Source organism: Onychomys torridus, chromosome X (genome assembly GCF_903995425.1).
Source record: "Onychomys torridus chromosome X, mOncTor1.1, whole genome shotgun sequence".
In the NCBI taxonomy this organism is placed as follows: Eukaryota; Metazoa; Chordata; class Mammalia; order Rodentia; family Cricetidae; genus Onychomys; species Onychomys torridus.
Window position 1 is genome coordinate 30,761,634 of NC_050466.1, and position 20,208 is coordinate 30,781,841.

Genomic DNA, 20,208 nt, shown 5'->3' on the forward strand with positions numbered 1-20,208 from the left:
AATCACCACCCAGATACCTCTTTTCCAATCACCATTAACATGTACTTTTGGTGACTTTTTCCAACTCAGGTGATCAAACCACAGCTTGGTTTAAGCCAATGGCTCTCAACCTGTAGGTCACAAGCTCTTTGAGGCGGTCAAATATCAGATATCCTGCATATCAAGTATTTACATTACAATTTAAAACAGTAGCAAAATTACAGTTATGAAGTAGCAACAAAATAATTTTATGATGGGAGGGATCACCATAACATGAGGAACTGTATTAAAGGGCCACAGCATTAGGAAGGTTAAGAACCACTGGTTTAAACAAACAAAACATCTCACAGGCCTGATGTCATTGTTCATACCAATAATAATCCCAGGCAGGAAGACCACTGCAAATAATGCCAGTCTGGACTGCAGGGCCTTAACTCCAAACAAAATAACCCCACTGTGTCTGCATTTCTGAAGTAATTTCTAGTGTATTTTCAACTTTCGTTTTTATATTACAGGCCTACAATGTTGATAAGAAAGATTGACATTCATGTAAACTCATTTTCCTCACATCGTTGTCAAATACAAACTGATCTAATTCAAACCATAATGTAACTATGTCATTCATTTTTAACATAGATTTAGTTATTTTGTGAAATAAAATCTAGAAATATATGTGTATGTAAAATGATGTGTGTATAGATATTCCAAAAGGTTATTGCTTGCTCTGGAACACATTTTAGTACCACTTTTTTTTTTATGACCAGCATATCATTTTTGGCGTTCGATGAAAGCCTCATTTTTACACTTACTAATGAAAGAACATACTAAGTACTCTATCAAAGATTTCGTTAGCAATCCACATATGCACTTTGCCCCCTCCCCATAAAACCCCAGTAAATAGTGAAACATAATTCATGGTATTAGGAAACAGTGAATTCTCACAGGAGAAAAAGGGACAGAAGTCAAGAGTAATCTCTGATAGAAACTGGAAAGTATGCAGTATAGCAGAATGGAATGTGACTGCCATGTGGGAATGAGAGCTGCCACGCTTCTTCTCTTCCGGCTCAGGCCAAACTTCAATATATTTCAACACAAACTAGAAAGTAATTCCTGCTTGTCTAGGAGAGCAGCCTGACTAGTGATTATTTGGGTCTCGTGTGACAGAAAAGACTTCTCATCCCAGACAGAGCCTAGATAGGCCAGGGCCCTGAGCCATGGAGTTAGAGACCAGACTGAGTCACAAAGGAAGACCTTGATCGAGGGGGAGAAAGGTGGGGTGGGCGAAGGAAGGTGAAGCATGCATGGTGGAAAAGATTTGTAATTTCACCTAATCCCAAAGCTAAGGATTTAAAGTTTCTTAGTAGCCTGGTCAACATAGCAAGTTCCTGGCCAGCACAAGCAGTAATGAGAGGCCCTGCTACAAAAGAAAAAAGAAAATGCCCTCACGAGTGGTTCTGTGGCAGAGTACTTACTTGTTCACCTTGCCTGAAGTCCCAAGGTCAATCTTAAGTACAAATAAATGTATGTCTATATAACATAGGTACATATACATACTTAAGAGTCTAAGGGTAAGTTATAAGAAGTGAGCTTGCCTAGTGTGCGCAAGGTTCTTGGTTCAATCAGCAGAACTAAAAAATGTGTCTAAACTTGATTTGTGTATTGGTTTTAAGCGATTCCTTTTTTTCTGCCTTTATCCACATTTACAGCATCAAAAAGGCAGTGGCCAATTTACTGGACAAGCACCACTAAGTGAAATAAATCACACCTTAGTGGACAAAATCCGGTAGAAATTTACCTAGAGAAAAGACAAAAGTCCGCACAGAGTAGTTTTAGCCCTTAATTTGGCTTGATAAGAACAGCAGAAGTAAAATGGCCGCTCTATTAACCGGTTCCACTGGTTTAAACAAAATGGAGGGCAGTCTACATTCTTGGCATTTTTTGTTTCAGAGTACTGGTTTTGCTTTTTCAGAAAACGAAGGGCGGGAGAAGAGGAGGCAAAGATGGCGGTTCTGGCGCTACATGGAGCACTACTGCCATCATGCGGCCAGAGTTTCAAAGAACACAACACAATTAACAGCTGCTTTGTCATATTTGCTGTATTCAAAAATGGCGCCCGCCTTAGGCATAGGCATATTCTGTGTCAGGCATACTTCGTTAGGCATAGGCATATTTCTAAAGTACTAAGTATGATCCAAACCGAAGAACTATCTTTATGTAGAACCTGGAACGTGAGAGTCCTGTGTACACAGACCGGAAACTTTCAGGACACATAGACACAGGAAGTCACAGAGCAGGACCTCAGTTCTGAGACTTGAAGCCTTTGAGTGACAAATGCAGGTTTTTGAGGGTGTTCTCCTCCAGATCCTGTCTCTTGGACCAAGAATTGTCTTTCATATAGTAATGAGTAATCCTTAGTGTCCTCGTGGTTTCTGTCGGAGTATAATGGACAAAAATGTAAAAGGAAGTTTGGAAGCATTTGGCATGTATTTGATGTGTGAATTTCTTAAGCCACCAAAGATGGAGTGCTTTCTCTGATTGTGCAGTCTGATCTAGAGCAGCACCAAAGAAAACCCTCCCTCTTGTGACACTGACACTAGGTAAAGACATCACAACCAAACTGTGAGGAATGGAGATCCGGCCCCCAGACTTCCTCTGTCAGTATGTCAGAACAGCCTTTGGTGCACAGGGAAAATGTGCCAATGTCTACATCCATCTACAGTAAAGAAAGTGACCCAACAAGCCTCTTCTTGGAACTCCTTACAGACAGGATTAACTGTTGAACTGTTAGCCTCAAGGGAATAAAGTTGTCATAACACTATTGGAGATAGGGACTCACTATGCAGACCTAGCCAGGCTGCAACTCACTAAGTTGACCAAGCTAGCCTAGAACTCACCCAAATCTGACAGATCCAGCCCTATAAGGGCTGGGATTAAGTAATGCTGCCATTGGGTGCACCACCAAACCAAGCACCTTTTCTTTCTTTAAAAGAAACTATTTCCGCAAGATGGCAGTAGTGCTCTAGGCACAGGAACAAATGCGCAATCCTCCCCCGCCCATCCCGTCTAAAAAAAAACTAATCAGAATCAAAGGCATCTGGAAACATGGCAGCTGCTTTAAATTTGCTTTGTATGGACAAGCTCACACAGTAAAATCTTTCTTTCTGTCTGAAACCAAACTGAAAAACATCTCTCTCACCACCATTCTCAGCAAGTCTTGATTTCTTAGGATTATATACTACGGTTCTTTGCTTTGTCCCATATCTTTGGCAATCCAAATTATCAACTTGTTCCTTTATGAGGAAATCTTCATAAGCCTGGCCTAAAAGAAATTCAGAAAAATCAATGGCAGAAATAGGCCAGCTGTAAGCATTCTGACCTGACTTACTAATACTAATAACGAAATTGCTTTGATTATTGTTAAAACAAAGACTACTGCAATAGGTATTTTTCAACAGGGGAGAAATAAACAAGGCTCAATCCTGAATACAGCAAAGGCAGCTGGAGATTTACAGCCAAGGCACTAAAAGGGGGATGGGGGGAGAATAAGTACATGGAAAATGTCTGGTCACAGTGCATGGGAGGGGGTCTTGCTGGCTGATGGGACAATAACAAGGTTCTTCTTATAACCAAACAGACTAAAGGAGTGTCCAAAGATGAGTCTCAACTAAAAATAAATAAACAAACAAACAAATAAATAAATAAGGCTTCAGATGCACTGGGGTACAACTGGGGGAATATGTTGTTCACTAAGCAGGGAGGCCCTTGATGCCGTCACCAGCACAGCAAACCAAGCATGGTGGTATATGACTAATTCCAGCACAAGGTAGACACACACAGTGGAGAAAACCCTGTCTCAAAATCGATCAGTCAATCAATCAATCAGTCGTTGTTGTTTTGAAATAAGAGACTCAGAAAAGTAGATAAAGTTTGGTCAAGGAGGTTGTTACTAGTGGAGGCTGTAAATTAGTCCTTATCCAGATACTGGACTAGACAGAGTAAATAAAATATGAAGTATCTATTTGCTTTGCATTCCTAGAAGGTATGCTCAGACATCTCAATATCTCACCTTGAGCAGTAAACTTCTTTCTTTTCTTTCTGGTTTTTTTGTTTGTTTGTTTGTTTGTTTGTTTGTTTGATTGATTTATGAGCTGAGGATCAAACCCAGGGCCTTGTGTTTGCTAGGCAAGTGCTCTACCACTGAGCTAAACCCCCAACCCGAAATTTCTCAATTATATATAAATCACAACTAGAAATTGCTCAAACTTTGTCTCATGATCAATCTCTCTCTCTCTGAAACAGGTTTTCTCTGTGTAGCTTTGCAGCTTTCCTGGATCATGATGTATCTCTTAACACAAGTACTTCCTCATATACACAGAAATGAGTAACAGTCCTTAACTGGTTAGTCCTATTAACATCAGTAAAACAGACTGACATCTAATACAGTTTTTTTTTTTATTGTTGATTATGGTTAGCTAGAACACTGGATCACTTAGTCTCCCATCTCCTAAAAACAAGATATAATATTTAGAAAGAAAAGTATCAGTCATTTTCTATCATGTAGAATCTAGGGGGAAAAAGGCCACAAAAGTTTACTAGAGAACAGGAAAAGAATAAGAGATGGAAAGTTAGGGTACTGGGGATGAATATAATCGAAGCATGCTATGAGTGAATGAAAACGTCATAGGAAACTTACTATTCCGTACAATTAATATACAATAAAAACCCTATATCTAACTTATTGATGAGTGGGAAAATAGTGAAAGAATTCCTAACACCCCCAATAACAGAAGAGAACTCATTCCTCACAATTCTACTTAGTAGAATCCTAAAGATAATGAAAGCAGAAAAATGAAATAAAAACCATTAGTATTATTAAAAACTTAGATTTTATATAATTATAAATACAACAGAATGTATCAAACTGTCCAAGCATCAAAGTAATCTATAAAACCAAACTATTTTTCCTATATATTCACAAACACGGGGAAATGCAATTATACAAAAATTAGCCTAGCTGGGCATGGTGGTACATGCCTTTGGTCCGTCCTAGCATCCCACTCAGGAGACAAGCACAAGTGGAGCTCAGAAACTCTGAGACCAGCCAGGCGGTGGTGGCGCACTCCTTTAACCCCAGCACTCGGGAGGCAGAGGCAGGTGATCTCTGTAGTTCGAGGCCAGCCTGGGCTACCAAGTGAGTTCCAGGACAGCCAGGATTGAAAAAACAAAACAAAACAACAACAACAACAAAAACCCTCCAAGACCAGTCTGCCCAAAGTAATCAGTTCCAGGCCAAGCAAGGATACATAGACTCTGTCTCAAAACAAAAGAAGACTAAACTAAATAACAAACAAACAAAAATGGAGTAGATAACATAAAAATACTACCAATAATTGTCAACTGACCAGATATAAAAGACAAGTTTTAGTTAGAACCTCATAAAATTACTAGGAACTACTGGGATCAACTATGGGGAGATGGTGTGATCATAAAGGTACTAAAGACATGAATTTTACTTCCTTTGATCTATTTGATGCTACTCTATTTAATCATTGCAAATATCACTGAAATTTAAGACCTCGCGTGCATTTGTTTGATGTTAATATCAGCACTGCTTCTGTCCTTGTAAGCTAGTATTAACTGGCCCCAAACCTATTTTCTAACTTTTGTGGTGAGGGAATGAATGAGCTCAGATACTGTGCATTCCAGGTAAGCACTCTGCCACTCATTGAAAGCTGCACCCATTTTTAAATTTTTATTTTGCAACAGGGTCTCACTAAGTTGCTCAGGGTGGCCTCAAATTTGTGACCCTCCTGTATGCACTTCTCAGGTAGTTAGGATGGCAGCTTTGTTGTTAGCCAACACGGCCTCTACACTTCTCCATTTGCTCTCCTTGCTCAAGGCAATGAGACAGACACGTTTGCTGTGTCCATACACCTAAGCAAGCACTTATGCTGCTTTAAAACAGCACCTTCAAACAGGCATGGTAATATGTTCCTGAAAGCTGGGAGGTGGAAGCAGAAAGCAAGATTAAAGAGCTTGGCTACTTTAAGCTCCTGGGCAGCCTGGACTCTGTAAAAGCTGTCAAAACAAAAAACAAATCCAGGGAGCTGGGGGCTGGGAGTAACACTTTCAACTAGTCAGTTTCTTATGCTTCAGGAAAACGTAAAATGGTCAGAGGAATAAAAGCGACAATAGGATACTAGGGAGCTCTTGGCCAGAGGCTTCCGCAACTAAAGTCCCGCTCTATAACTTCCGGATGAGCAAACTTCCGGAAAGTTGCGGGCTGCTCCGACCTTCTTCACCAAGAACAAAAATGTTTTCAGATCAACATCAAGCCTTTACCCAGAACTCCTGAACTAACTCAGAAGAAAAAGGGTAGACCAGTTTTTAAAGTTAGGGCCGGCTGAGCTTCTTAACAGAATGGATTTGTATAAACCGGAAGTCATCGCGATAATGCAGTAACTGCGCTATTTGATTTGAAACTACATCCTCTTGAGGGCAGTAGTGTTCCATATACTGTTCCAGTAACGATGGCAAGCTGTCCTCCTCCCGCCTTTTGCAACCAAAAAAAAAAGTCATCAGCAATGCAAGTTTCTGTAAGTATGGCTAATAGCATCATTAGAAAAGAAAAAAAAAAAAAATCTCCCTATTTTTTTGTCTGTTTTTCACCTAAAACCAGAGGCTGAAAATCATTATGCTTATCAAATAATTTAAAAAGTAGTAATTTTAGGTCAGGCATCATGGCACAAGCCTTTAATCCCAGCATCTGGGAGGCAATCAAAACTCTGTGAGTTCCAGGCCAGCCTGGTCTACAAAACTAGCACAGGCAGGGCTATATTGAGTGACCCTGTCTTGAAAATTAATTAATTAACTAATAAGTTTGTTTCCTCCATGTGCTGCAGTCTATAGTCTCAGCTGATGGAGAATGCCCTGAACCTATGAGTTCCTGGCCAGTCCATGTAAGAAACAAAACAACACGATAAAACAGAAATCCCAAAGCTAGTATCACAGCTCTGCTCTTGTTCACTGAGCATCACATGGCTAGTATTTTTCCAAGTTATCACAAAAGATCCAAACCTAAGAAAAACTTAAATTAAACTTTAAAAAAAGAAGAAAGAGAGGTACTAAAGGCCAGGAGTACCTCTCTAGGTAACAAACCGTGTCCTATTTTTGGTTTGTCTTGGCATCTCCAAAGTAATTCCCTATTTTCTGAAAAAGACCAAGGCCATAGACTTGGTGTGTTGAATTGTTGGCAGCCTTTTGGCCAAAACCTTAAGGAGTTTCTAGGGAGTTCTCAGCACTATATGCAATCCATGGCCGGATCCATGTGTATGTGTGTTATTTATTATATGCCAGTCAGAAATTACTCGAGTGTTTTCTTAGACATTTATTAACTAAAGCTCCTAGAAGGAAGAACAGAGCTGTCCCTGTGTTAAAGAGTTTACAAGGCCAATAGACTGAACTTTAATGTTATTTAAATTAGGTAACACCTAGTTAATAGGTATTACAAACCAGAGCCAAATTATTTGGGCTATATTCAGTCCCTGTGAAAGCCATCCACTGCCTTTTGGTGTCAGACCTAACATCCATGTGACTATCAAAACCTTGAAATGTATTCTTAGCAGACCAACAGCTCTCATCAATCCAAAAGGTATCTGTTCTTCCCTTGACTAATAACCCACATACCTGTTACCCCTACCAATACACCTGGTAAATACTCTGATTTATGACTTTGCTTTATAACCAATAAAGTATCACATAACTAGTTTGACTGTGGAACATAGTATTTGTGTTCCTAGGTCATGGTTATGTTGGCTCTAGAATAAACTATCATCTCTTATTCCCTTTGAAGTGAGATCTGTGCTTTTGCATGGATACTTTCATTTGCCATTTAAACACAGCACTTTGCCATGGCATTAAACAGACTCCAACTGCTTTCTATGTCTCCATTGGTGTTTATGCACTATCATTTCCCCTCTAGAGAAAAGTATTCAAACTATGTTCTCATTAGGATCTACCATATAGTCCAAGTCAAAGATTCAGAAAAAAAAATGTATTAGATAAAATATTCCTATGAAGCTGGTTAAGACCACTGATAATATTTTTTTTAATTTCCTTTAGGCTCTTTCAATATAGAAATTCTTTCACATACAACAATACATTTGTATTAAAATTAGATGTTTGTACATTATGGTATGCAAAGAAATTTCCACTCCTTGAGCAAAGTGTGGTAATTCAGCCCAGTAATCCTAATGCCCTAGAGGCTGAGGCAAGAGGAGTAGGACAAGTTTAAGGCCAGCCTAGGCTACAAGTGTGACCTTGTCTAAAAAATAAAAAAAAAAAAAAAAAAAGGAAAAGAAGGCCAAGAAACCAAATAACAAAAAGATTTCATTCCTGACTCCTAAGCCACCTGCCAAAATCAGATATATAATTTTCAAGTTCTCATTTTTAGTGAATAAATCAAAAGTTATTGACATTCATTTAATATATTTACCCATATGTGCTACATATTATGTATGTATTATATAAATGCACATTAAGGTGGAAACCTTAATGACATTGACTCATATTGAGTAGGATTTTCTCTAGTTTTCTGTATCAACTATATATTCTGCATGCTTCCATATTAATATATTTTCCCTAGAATCTTTTTATATTTATTGTTGGAAGTAGATCCTCTTCCAAATTACAAAAATAGTACCATTGCTGGCAATGTCTTCTCATTTTTGAGAATTTTAAAACCAAAACAATTTGGTAAACATCTTAAATCAAAATTAGAACAATTTCTTTATATATTCTCATATTTCACCTATCTACATATCACTCACAGCATGTGCACATACATGTTGTGGAATATTAGTTTAAGACGTATTACATTCTTTTATGTTGCATTTGTTTAACTCTGTGAAGTTGTGTTACTTTGCCTGCCTAAAACACCTGACTGGTCTAATAAAAAGTTGAACAACCAATAGCTAGGCAGGAGAGGGATAGGCAGAGCTGGAAGGCAGAGAGAATAAATAGAAGGAGAAAAAGAGAAGAGGGAAGAGTGAAAACAGGAGGAGAGGAAGACATCAGGGCCAGCCACCCAGCTACACAACCAGCAACCGAGTAAGAAGGAAAGAAAAGATATACAGAAACAGAGAAAGATAAAAGACTGGAGGCACAAGGTAGGTAGCATAATTTAAGTTTAAAAAAAGCTGGCTAGAAATAAGCCAAATTAAGGCCTGGTATTCATAAGTTAGAATAAGACTCCATGTATTTATTTGGGAGCTGGGTGGTGGGCCCTTCAAAGATTAAAAATCTAAGAAAATCAAACTAAACACAAACACACACACACACACACACACACACACACACACACACACATACACACTTAACCTAAAACCCTGGTTACTTTGTACCTGAAGTGTTCAGATACGTTTCCCCTCTGCTTATTACAGCTTATTACAGTTTGAAGTCTCACAAACAAACATGCTAACTACTCTTTGGAATATGTACATTTTTTCCTTGAGTCTCATTGTTGTAGCTCAGACTGACCTTGAACTCAAAGAGATCCATCCACCTGCCTATGACTCCTGAGTGCTAGGATTAAAGGCAATGCCATTATACATAGCCCTAGAATATGTTATATTTTTAATGTTTCTTCTAAATTTCTGTGATTTTAGAATTAAACATTTCTTTGAATTACAAACTAGTCATGGATAAAAAGTGCAGAGGTTACCAGTACCACAAATTCAAGCAGACGGGATTTCATTAAGTGTTTGTTTTTAGTCTACTGTTTTCTATGATCAGTTGGAAATATAAATATATTAAATCACAAATGGCCAACAAATCATGTTTCATGAGCAATTATTTCTGTACATATTTGTTCTGAATTGATTCTCAATTCTTAGACTCTTTGGACTGCACAAGTTCAGTTTTCCAGAAAGACTATTAAGAGCTGATGGCAGTACATCTTTAAGTTTTCCATCTATTTATTTATTTTCTATGCATCACAGTGGATGGAACCCACATCCTTGCACATGCTAGGTCAGTGCTCTAGCACTGAGCTGTACTCCTAAGCCCCAATTTAAATATTATAAAAGTGAGTTGTGTTATTTAATTAAATCTATTTAGTCCCCTCATTATTTAAATAACCCACATTCTTTTGTGTGAGAGACAGGGTCTCAGCCCAAACTGTCCTCAAACCTGCTATGTAGCTGACACTGGTCTTGAACTCTTGATGCACCTCTCAAGTGCTGTGCCCAGTTATTCATGTATTATCTAGGTCAGTCCTAAAACCATACATAAAACATTTCTATTTTTTTCTTTTTTTAATACACTATACATGGAGTTTGGTGCATGTCTTCACTCAACAGAAGACAGTAAGTATTAACTATTGACAGGAAACATGACTTTTGGGGGGAAGTAAACCTCATAGCATTTCCTTTCAAAGACATTTTTACTTACATTGTAGGAATGTTTTGCTTGCATGTCTCCTACTTGTGTGCCTTGTCCTCATGGAGGGCATCTCCAGATCTCCTGGAACTGGAGTCAGAGGAGGCTATGAGCTACAATCTGGGTACTGGGAATTGAACCCAGATCTGCAAGAGCAGCCAATACTCTTAACTACTGAGCCATCGCCCTAGCCCCCTCATAGCATTACCTTGTAGTTGAGCAAATACAAAGACTAACATGCATCTTGGAAAAAATAAACAAACAAAAAGTCCACAAAAACAAATGAAAAAACAGCAAGTAAGAGAGAGAAAGAGAGAAAGAGAGAGCGAGCATGTTCTTGCCAAGGTCTTCTGGATATCTCACTGCCTCCCTCAAGCCAAGCACAGCTAGACACAGCATTAAATGGCCCTTTAGATTTTATTTTACTATTAAAGCAACCTATTTGGGTCAGTGAGATGGCAAATAAACAAATGGCAGTCACCCAATTGGTTCTTTGGTTTGAAGGTTTCCAAATACTTCCTTTGTGCCTATATGCTCAACTTGACTTAAGGAGAAAAAGAAACATTGTTTTTCTTGTGTTCCCTAACCAGAAATAGTTCCATTCTTGATTTCTAAGAATGACAACCAAAGAAACTAAAGTTCCAACAATTTGTTTCTTCATTCCTAAGAAGGCATATGTTTCTCCTGTAAAGAGGGCTTAGAGAATGGCTTTCAATTGTTCCAAAGGTTTAAGAAGGCTGTATTGTGCTGGGCTGGGCATAGTGGCACACACATTTGGTCCCAACACTCAGAGGCAGAGGTAGGCGGATCTCTGTGAGTTTAAGCTTGGTCTAGAAAGTGTTTATATGGAACCTGGAAAATGCCCCCTTCCCTACATCACTCCTACTTTCGCAAAAGGAATCCACCAATCCTCTTTTTGCACACCTCTGCACTTTTCTGTGGAGTGTGACTACATGACCACATTCAAAAGGCAGTCTTTGGACAAAAGGAGGTCTGTGAGAAAGGTTGACTGATGCAACCACTGACACTGGAAGTGGTGACACAATGAACAGCATTGCTTTGTCAGATTACTGTTTGTAGAGTTCTATAAATCTCCACACAAACTAAGTCACATCAATGACTTAGCTTGCATTTTCTCGCTCACTTAAAGCATGAGGGGCATTATGGGAGGTGAACTGTAGTTTACTTCAGCACAGGTGAATTTAAGATTCTCTGTTAAGGGGGCTGGGGAGACGGCTCAGGTTAAGGGCACTGGCTGCTCTTCCAGAGCACCTAGGTTCAGTTTTCAGCACCCACATGCATTCATGGCATTCACAACTGTCTGTAACTCCAGTTCCAGGGTACCTGACACCCATGGCAAAACACCAATGCACAAACAATTAAAAGATTCTCTGCTAAGGAAAAGATATGGGTATATTCTGCCTTTCCTGCACTGTTTCTTTCCTTTGACCTTCTACTTTGAAATAGCTTTTGACCTGACATGAACACATGATTGAAGAGTAGTCTGTCAGCTATAGCTGCACTCTCCTGTGACTGGTCATGTGTGAATTCCTGGGACCCAGGAAGGTACTATTGCTTTAGGCTTCCATTCACCCTTTGTAGTGTCTTTTTTTTTTTTCTTGGTTTTTTCAAGACAGGGTTTCTCTGTGTAGCTTCTTTCCTGGATCTTGCTCTGTAGACAAGGCTGGCCTCGAACTCAAAAAGATCTGTCTGCCTCTGCCTCCCGAGTGCTGGGATTAAAGGCATGTGCCACCACCGCCCAGCTCTAGTGCTGTGGATATTGCTCTGCGTAAATAAAGTTCTGATTGGCCAGTGGCCAGGCAGGAAGTATAGGCGGGACAAGAGAGAAGAGAATTCTGGGAAGTAGAAGGCTGGGGAGACACTGCCAGCCACCGCCATGAGAGGCAACATGTAAAGACACTGGTAAGCCACAAGCCATGTGGCAAAGTATAGATAGGCAGAAATGGGTTAATTTAAGATAGAAAAGATAGATAACAAGCAGCCTGCCACAGCCATACAGTTTGTAAACAATGTAAGTTTCTGTATGCTTTCTTGGTTGGGTCTGAGCGACTGTGGGACTGGCGGGTAAGAGACATTTGTCCTGACTGGGCCAGGCAGGAAAACTCTAGCTACACTCTAGATATAGTGTCTTAATGTAAACTAAAATGTATGTGAATACAAAGTTGTTTGTTTTGGTTTGGTTTGGTTTTTTGCTTTTTCAAGGCAGTGTTTCTGTGTAGTCTTGGCTGTCCTGGAACTTGCTTCTATAGACAAGGCTGGCTTCGAACTTACAAATCTGCCTGTCTCTACCTCCCAAGTGCTGGGATTAAAGGTGTGCGCCTCCAGACAAATATGAAGTTCTCATACTTGAAGATTCCTATAGCTTCGGGCTACCTTATCTGTGGTCCACAAGTCTAACTTCAGAAACAATGCACCATTTTCACATATGTAGCCTCCTTAGTCTAGCATGTTGAGAAGCTATTTCTTCAATGCACACAGCTTAACCTAGCTGGCACAGCATTCTCCCTACTACTTGCCTATCTGCAGTGGGCTGATGAATATATGAGTCACTTTATTACTTTCATATATTACGCAAGACCATGAAAACATGCTGTTTCATCAAATATCTCCATTTATTCTGTGGCTTACCTTAAGCATATCCTCAATGACAGCCAGGCCCATCACCAATTTCTCCAGTAACTTCTTTGTCTTTGTAGACATGGATGAAGGCTCAGTAGTAGAGGTGAAATACCCTGAGTAAACAGTGTTCAAGTGGTGAGTAAACATTACAGCAGTATACCAGAATAAAATTCCTTCCTCTTTTGTAAGCGGTCATTACCAACACTATCATTGGTATAGAGATGATTGGTTGGTACAGTATCATTGGCTCATATACAGTGAATCCTATGAAATACTCAATATTTCTTACTTTGCTGTGACCAAATGACCCAGGGTTCCTGGTGTGCTTAAATTTCCCATCAGAGGACAACCTGGCAGGCCTATGACAAATCTTCATTAGAAAAATGCTGAGAAGCAGACAGTTGAATAATACCTGCTAACATGAATCAAAAGTTAGGTCCCAAATATCATGAATTTCATTTTATTATTTGAATGACAACAGGGTTAAAAAAGGAAAACTGAGGTACCAGCATGTCCCTCTAGATTCCCTCAACTTGTGAGTTATGACTACCTTGAGGGTCGAACAACTTTTTCACAGGGGTCACCTAAGACCATCAGAAAACAGATATTTACATTATGATTCAAAACAGTAGCAAAATTACATTCACGAAGTAGCAAGGAAATAATTTTATGGTTGGGGGGTCACCTGCTCTAGAGTATGCCTTCCACTAGGCCCTGGGGGAAGCTACAATAAGCACTGTAGCCGTTACCTCTTGAGCCCAGAAAAGACGTTTTGGTTTCAATACAATATTTTTATTACTTCTTTGAGTTTCATACAATGTATTTTCATGACATTAATACCTCTTTCCTCCCCTTAATCCTTCTAGATTCAGCCTTTACCCCCTTCTCCTCCCCAAATTCCTGTCTTTTTTGTTAGTTAATTGTTTTCCAGCCTGATCACAATCACAGTCACATCCATTCTTCCTTTTGTTTGAGCAAAGGGCAAGCCTCCCATGTGTATCAGCCACAGAAAAGACTTTGGAACCTTCTGATTGTAAATCTGTGTCCCTGTTGATGGAATTAACTGGTGTGGCACAATGGCACACACTTCTTTAGGCTCTCCATGCTCTTGACAATGGAGTATCAGTTCTGAGTGTCTTGAGACTCGGGAAAGCACACCAGCTACCTCAGTTCCAGCTCACTACCTTATTTGTCTCCTAGGAGCCAGGAGACAAATGCCCAAAGCCTCCCATAAAGACCTGGGTGCTTTGTTTCTGCCTGGATTTCACTAGACCTGAGCCACATGCCTTCCTGTAATTGACCTAACTGGTAGTTGTCCTCAGTTCTGCAACCACATTGTCAGCCCCCCATCAGTTAATTCCCTTGGATCCCATCAAACTCTGAATTTGAAATTGAAGGAGGTCTGCTCAGGGCCTCGGCCCACTTAACTTTACCAAAGAGCCAACCTTCCTTAACTGCTAGATTTACTGGAGATCTCACTCACAAGCATGGCATTTGGCAAACAACTTCCTCTGGGTAGTAATACTGTTCTGGAAAACCCGATTAGCCCTGCTGCTACTATTCCCATTCACTGGCTGAAAAAAAAAACAAAAAACAAAAAACAACCCTGTGTGAAGAAGGATCCAGGAAAGAAAGCTGCCCCCGCATTTGCTTCCACTCTACCAAGGGTTAACAGATCTGCCCCTTCATCTAGCCAAGGACCCCTACCCTCACCCAAGTCACTTGCTTCAGTGAGTAATCCCTCAGGGAGCCAAGGCTAAGAACAAGGACTCTGGAATGTACCTCCCAGAGAAATGCAAATTTAGGCACCATGTCAGGTGACTTAGGTCTCAGGGTCAGATTCCCAAGGAATCCTCCATTTTCTCACCCAGGTCTTTGGCCTTTATGTTCAGCAGGAGGCAAAGTGGCTGGAACTCTAAATGGAGGGAACGCCACAGCCCAATTCCATATTATTATGTCTCTCCTGGCGTGACTTTATAAATTCCAGCCAAATGGGACACTGGATGTTGGAGCACAACCACATCTCCTTCGCACATGAACCATTAATGTTTCCTCTGACTTTATGATGTACTCAGTAAGGCTTTGGATCAGTCTTACAATACAGTCCTAAAATACAGTGCTCACAAAGAATTTAGAAAGTTGCCCTATCTTGATGAGGAATGAAAGCAATGTCAAATGCTCTTGAATTAAGCAATCATAATTCTCGGCAGATTTACTCCATCTTTTCAGTACACATATAGAATTATGTGTCATGATCAGTAAATTGCAACAAATTTATAACAAAATTGGATTTACACAAACATTTTAAATTTCACACCTGTATTATTTCTGATTTCTGGGTAGATTAAAATATCCTGAAATATATGAAAGGCCTGGATTTTAAATAAATAAAAGATTTCCCAAGTGTTTCTTCTTTGATCTTGTTCATTAAAGAATATTAGTTTCTCCCTTATTACTAAAAAATCTATATAATACATAAAATAACTATACTATTACCATTCAAAGGATTTATTAGTGAGGCCTCACCTAAGCTGCCATGTGATAATGAAACGGGTACTACATATTAAAGCTGAATGAAGAAACATAGGAATGCTATCCAAATTTTCATCTCAAAAATGTCTTTGAATACTGTAAAACAAACAGAATTTAACAACCAAAGGTTGACATTGGCATTTCTCTTGCAAATTGCCAGCACAGTAGATTTCAAGCATTCTCACCACACATGGGAAACAGTAACTTGTGGCATTCAATTTGATTGTGCTTATCATTTCAGAATATATATGTGTGTGTATGTGTGTGTGTGTTATATACCTGAATACACTAATTTTCATGTGTTAATCATATTTCAATAAAGGCAGAAAAAGCTATCAGTTTAGAAATTAGTCACCATACAGAATTCAGCAGTTGTTTTGATCTTAAAGGCAAGTTTCTTTTTAAAAACAAAAAGAATAAGTACTTCCGAAATTCAGTCACACATGTGTATATTCTAAGAAAACTGGCTGGCAGATGCATTCACACCCTTGTACGTTATATCTTTTTATAGAAGTATAAATACAATATAAATATGAATACACAACAGTGGCTGAGATGTTCAAGTTGAATAGCACAGTCATTCCGGTTTAACACTGACCAGGTCTGAAAGTATAAACCTTTAAACAATTTCTATAAGGAAATGGTTGTATATAACGATGTATAAACATAACCGGATGTATGCTGGGTATGGCTTTGTACAAAGTGCTCAGCGCTATATACCATTTGCTCTCCTGCAAATCACTATAGGCTCCTAGGTGCTTGAAATTATTATTACTATCTGTATTTTACCCTAGAAGCCCTTTCTATTTCAAGAAATGGTAAAAGTTTACCTGCTGCTGGCAAAGTATTCGGATTTTGAGAAATTACAAAGTAAAAACAAACGGTACCTTAATCGCAAAAACAACTAAAACGGACTTCACACACATTCTCATAGCTTCGCTTTGCGGTTTGTTTGTTTGTTTGGTTGGTTGGTTGGTTTCGTTTTGTTTTGTACTAGTACTTTCGGCATTAAATCATTAGATTTCCTCATTTGTAGCTTTACGGCTTTTTAAAATATTAGTAATCTCTAGAATATTGCTGCTTTAAAAATTCTCCCCGCTTTTATATTTTCTAGAAACAACCATGTCTCCGACTTACAACATACCATACAAGAGCCATGTTGGAAAAAGCGATGCAAAGTTACACCACCTCTAACCAACGTCCTTTTGGCTGCTTCATCTCCGGTCCTCTGGTCTCGTCTGTGGTCTCTGCCCATTTGGCGTGGTCGGCTTCCTAGAAGTCCTGACTTCTCTTGGCTTGTCCGGTTCTTTCACTCCTCTCCAAGTCTCTAAAACAAAAAGTGGATGCACCTGAGACTTTGAGCAAGCACATAAAGTTCTGTTCCCAGCCACCTGGTATTGTCCTGTCCTCTGCAGTCAGGCTCTGCTACTAAAAAGACCCTACACCTCGGAGGTCCCACGTGTTGACCTTGGTGCCCCAAGGAGGAAGGAAGGAAAGAAGGACGGCTAGAAACCGGGCCTGTCTACAGGTGGCCTCCCTAGTCCCGCCTACTCTCCGGAGAGCCTCCCACTGCTTCCCAGCACCTTCCCTGCCCGTACTTCCCCCATAGGCCAGCTCCACACACGTGGACCCCAGAGGGAGGTCTTGCCTGGGAACAGAAGTTGAGATCCCTCTGGGGATTAGCTGCTCAAAGTCTGATGAGGAAAACGTTGGGGAATTTTCCAGAAATGCCCTCACGGTGGCGGTGTGGCGCCCTGAACGCTCTCAATTAGAGCCAGTCTCCTCCACAGGCTTCTCTCCCTCCCATCCAGTGTTAGAGGAAAGAACGTGACCAAGAGACAAAGATACCAGAAACTATGGCTGCCTTGTCCTTGAACAGTTTTAGAAAATCTGCTTGCATCATGGTTTTCCTTTTGGTTTTCATCCAAAATCAGAGGTCTAGTTCAAGAATTAAATTTCCACCTACCCAGTCTTTGCAATTCGCCCCCACACCCTACCCCACGCACACTCACCTCCATTCCCATCACGCTACCCCCAGCTTCACTCAGCATTTTCTCATGGAACCAAATTGTCTTGGAGTATCCGGGATGAACTCCAGGGACCCGAGGCTAGTGGGAAAAGAAAAATAGTTGCAGCTAAGGGGTTGGAGACCAGCCACTTCAGGCGTCACTACCAGTGCCTTGTCACTGGCCTCCTTCCCACACTCCCTGGGGAATCTGCACGTACTCTGACCAGAGTACCAAACCTGTATGTTGGGGGAAACTCCACAACTCCAAATTATGTGTCTAGTAGACTACAAGCATATATAATACAGCGTACTCTGTATTAAGGAGAAGGGGGTTTTGATAATTATTTTAATCAATTTTATTCATTAAAATTATAAGAAAAAGGTCATCCACTTTCAGCGTGTCATTTAGAGTGATACACACACTCAAATATGGATAAATACTGTATGTGAAAAACTTAGCCTGTGTTTTCATTACCAGAGGCATTTCTTTCTCATGGCTGTATACCACTGCCAATGACTTCACTGTGTAAGAACATGTCACTGAGGGAATAGTCTTAGAGTATGTTCTTTGAAGTAAAAAGGCATTGCATCTGCTAAGAATTCAGAAAATAACCATGTGCTGCTGATGAAAACCACTGATAAACATTTGCATGATGTTTCAACATAAACATACAGTTTCAGTGTATTGGGTATTTACTTCAACACAACACAGATATTTACACTAAGCTTCCTGTAAGTTTATGTTTAAAGCGCATCTATTTTCATGTTTTGTATTTTTACCTGTTTCCAGGACAGTTGATCATTATCCTGGAATTGTTTTCCAACATAATAGTTTTATTGATTATTTGGGAATTTCATACAATGCACCCTGATCACACTCGCTTCCCATTCCTCCCATGTCTACTGTGCAACTTTTGTGATCCACCCTTCCCCCAAAAAAGAAAAAAAAATAAATGAAGTCCAATTTGAGTTGCCTATATACTAACTGGAGCATGGTCGAACTCCCAGTGGCCATCTCCTTAAAGAAAACTGAGTCCTTCCCCATCATAAAATGAAACCATGTCAAAAACTGCTTTTGTTGTTGCTATTATTTAAGACACATATCATGCTGTAACCTAGGCTGGCCTGGAACTCATTATGTAGCTCAGGCTGGCCTCAAACTCAGCATTCTACCTGCCTCAGCTTCCTGAGTGCTGGGGTTATAGTAACACCATACCTGGAATACACAGCTTTCCTTGTATGAAAATATTTCTTATTTTTACTTACATGTGCATATGAATGTGTGTCTGTGTCTGGGTATGTGCACATAAGTGTAGTTGTGGGATGAGGCCAGAGGCATTGAATCCCTTGCAGCTGGAGTTGTAAGCACTTCTTAGCTGAAGATGTGGGTGCTGGAAACTGATCTCAGATCCTCTACAGGAGCAGTAAACGCTATTAACCACTAAACCATCTCTCCAGCCTCCCACCTCAAACGACTTATTGATTGGCATATTGACTGAAAGGATCAGGGTTCCTGGGAACAGATATTCAGTTTATTAAAAAAAAAACCCAACCTCATTTAAATTGAGGCCAGAAAGATGGCTCAGCAGATAAGAGCTCTTGTTGCTTTTACAGGAGACCCAGGTTTAATTTCCAGCACCTACATGGTGGTTCTCGAACATCTGTAACACTAGTTCCAGAGGATCAGATGCCCTCTATTGCCCAGAAATGAATGTGGTGCACATGCATACATGCAAGCAAAAACATTCATGTGCATAAAATAAACAACATTTTATATATATCTTAAATTGGAAGTAGTGGCACACACCTTCAGTCTCACCTCTAGGGAGGCAGAGGCATGTGGTGAGTTTAAGGTCAGCAGGAGCTACATAATAACAGCCTGTCTCAACAAAACAAAACCATAAATAGCAACTACAAATGTAATTCTATGGATTCCACTCAGAAATGATTTGAAGAGCTGGGTTTTCTAATCTTTATCAACTAACATGGACAGTATGTGTTACTTGAAAACAAATACCAAAGTATAGCTATACATATATGCCTCACAAGATGTAGGATCTTTTCTTTCCTCAAAATTAATTGTTTATGAATTTAAAAATTACTTAACTGAAGTCTCACTATGTAGATGAGGCTGGCATGGACCACTCAGTATATAGCTGAGGCTGGCCTCAAACTTGAGATACTCTTGCCTTAGCCTACTCAGTGCTGGAATTGCTGGTGTATGCTAACATGCCTGAACTTGAAACTTTTATTCTGTGCTTTCCATATATTTATTTTTCTTAGTATAAAAATGGCTTAAGGCATAGTTTGTTTTTGTTGATTCTCTTCCTCCACTTGCCTCCCTCAAACCCCTGTTCCTCCTTCCTGCTGTGCCCTATTCTTCCCCAATTCTACCTTTTCTTCATTCCAGTCACACCTACTCTCTTACCCTCCTTTCCTCCCTTACTTTAGTTCTCCTCTCTAGCTACAAACTAGCCTTAAGACCTCTTTTTTACCTCTCATGATTCCCTATATAGTTTCATGAACTATATCTCCTTACACACATACACACACACACACACACACACACACACACACACACACACACTATATATATATAGATAGATAGATAG

The 20,208-nt window shown here is 39.8% G+C and overlaps 1 long non-coding RNA gene across 1 annotated transcript in view; it reads left to right on the forward strand.

Moving 5' to 3' along the window:
• The window catches only part of LOC118574361, a 71,251-nt gene extending 52,542 nt beyond the window's left edge, over nt 1-18,709 (forward strand). The window contains exon 4 of the long non-coding RNA XR_004943723.1: nt 16,703-18,709. This is a non-coding gene — a long non-coding RNA (uncharacterized LOC118574361). The remainder of the gene's footprint in view (nt 1-16,702) is intronic.
• The last annotated feature ends 1,499 nt before the right edge of the window (nt 18,710-20,208 follow it).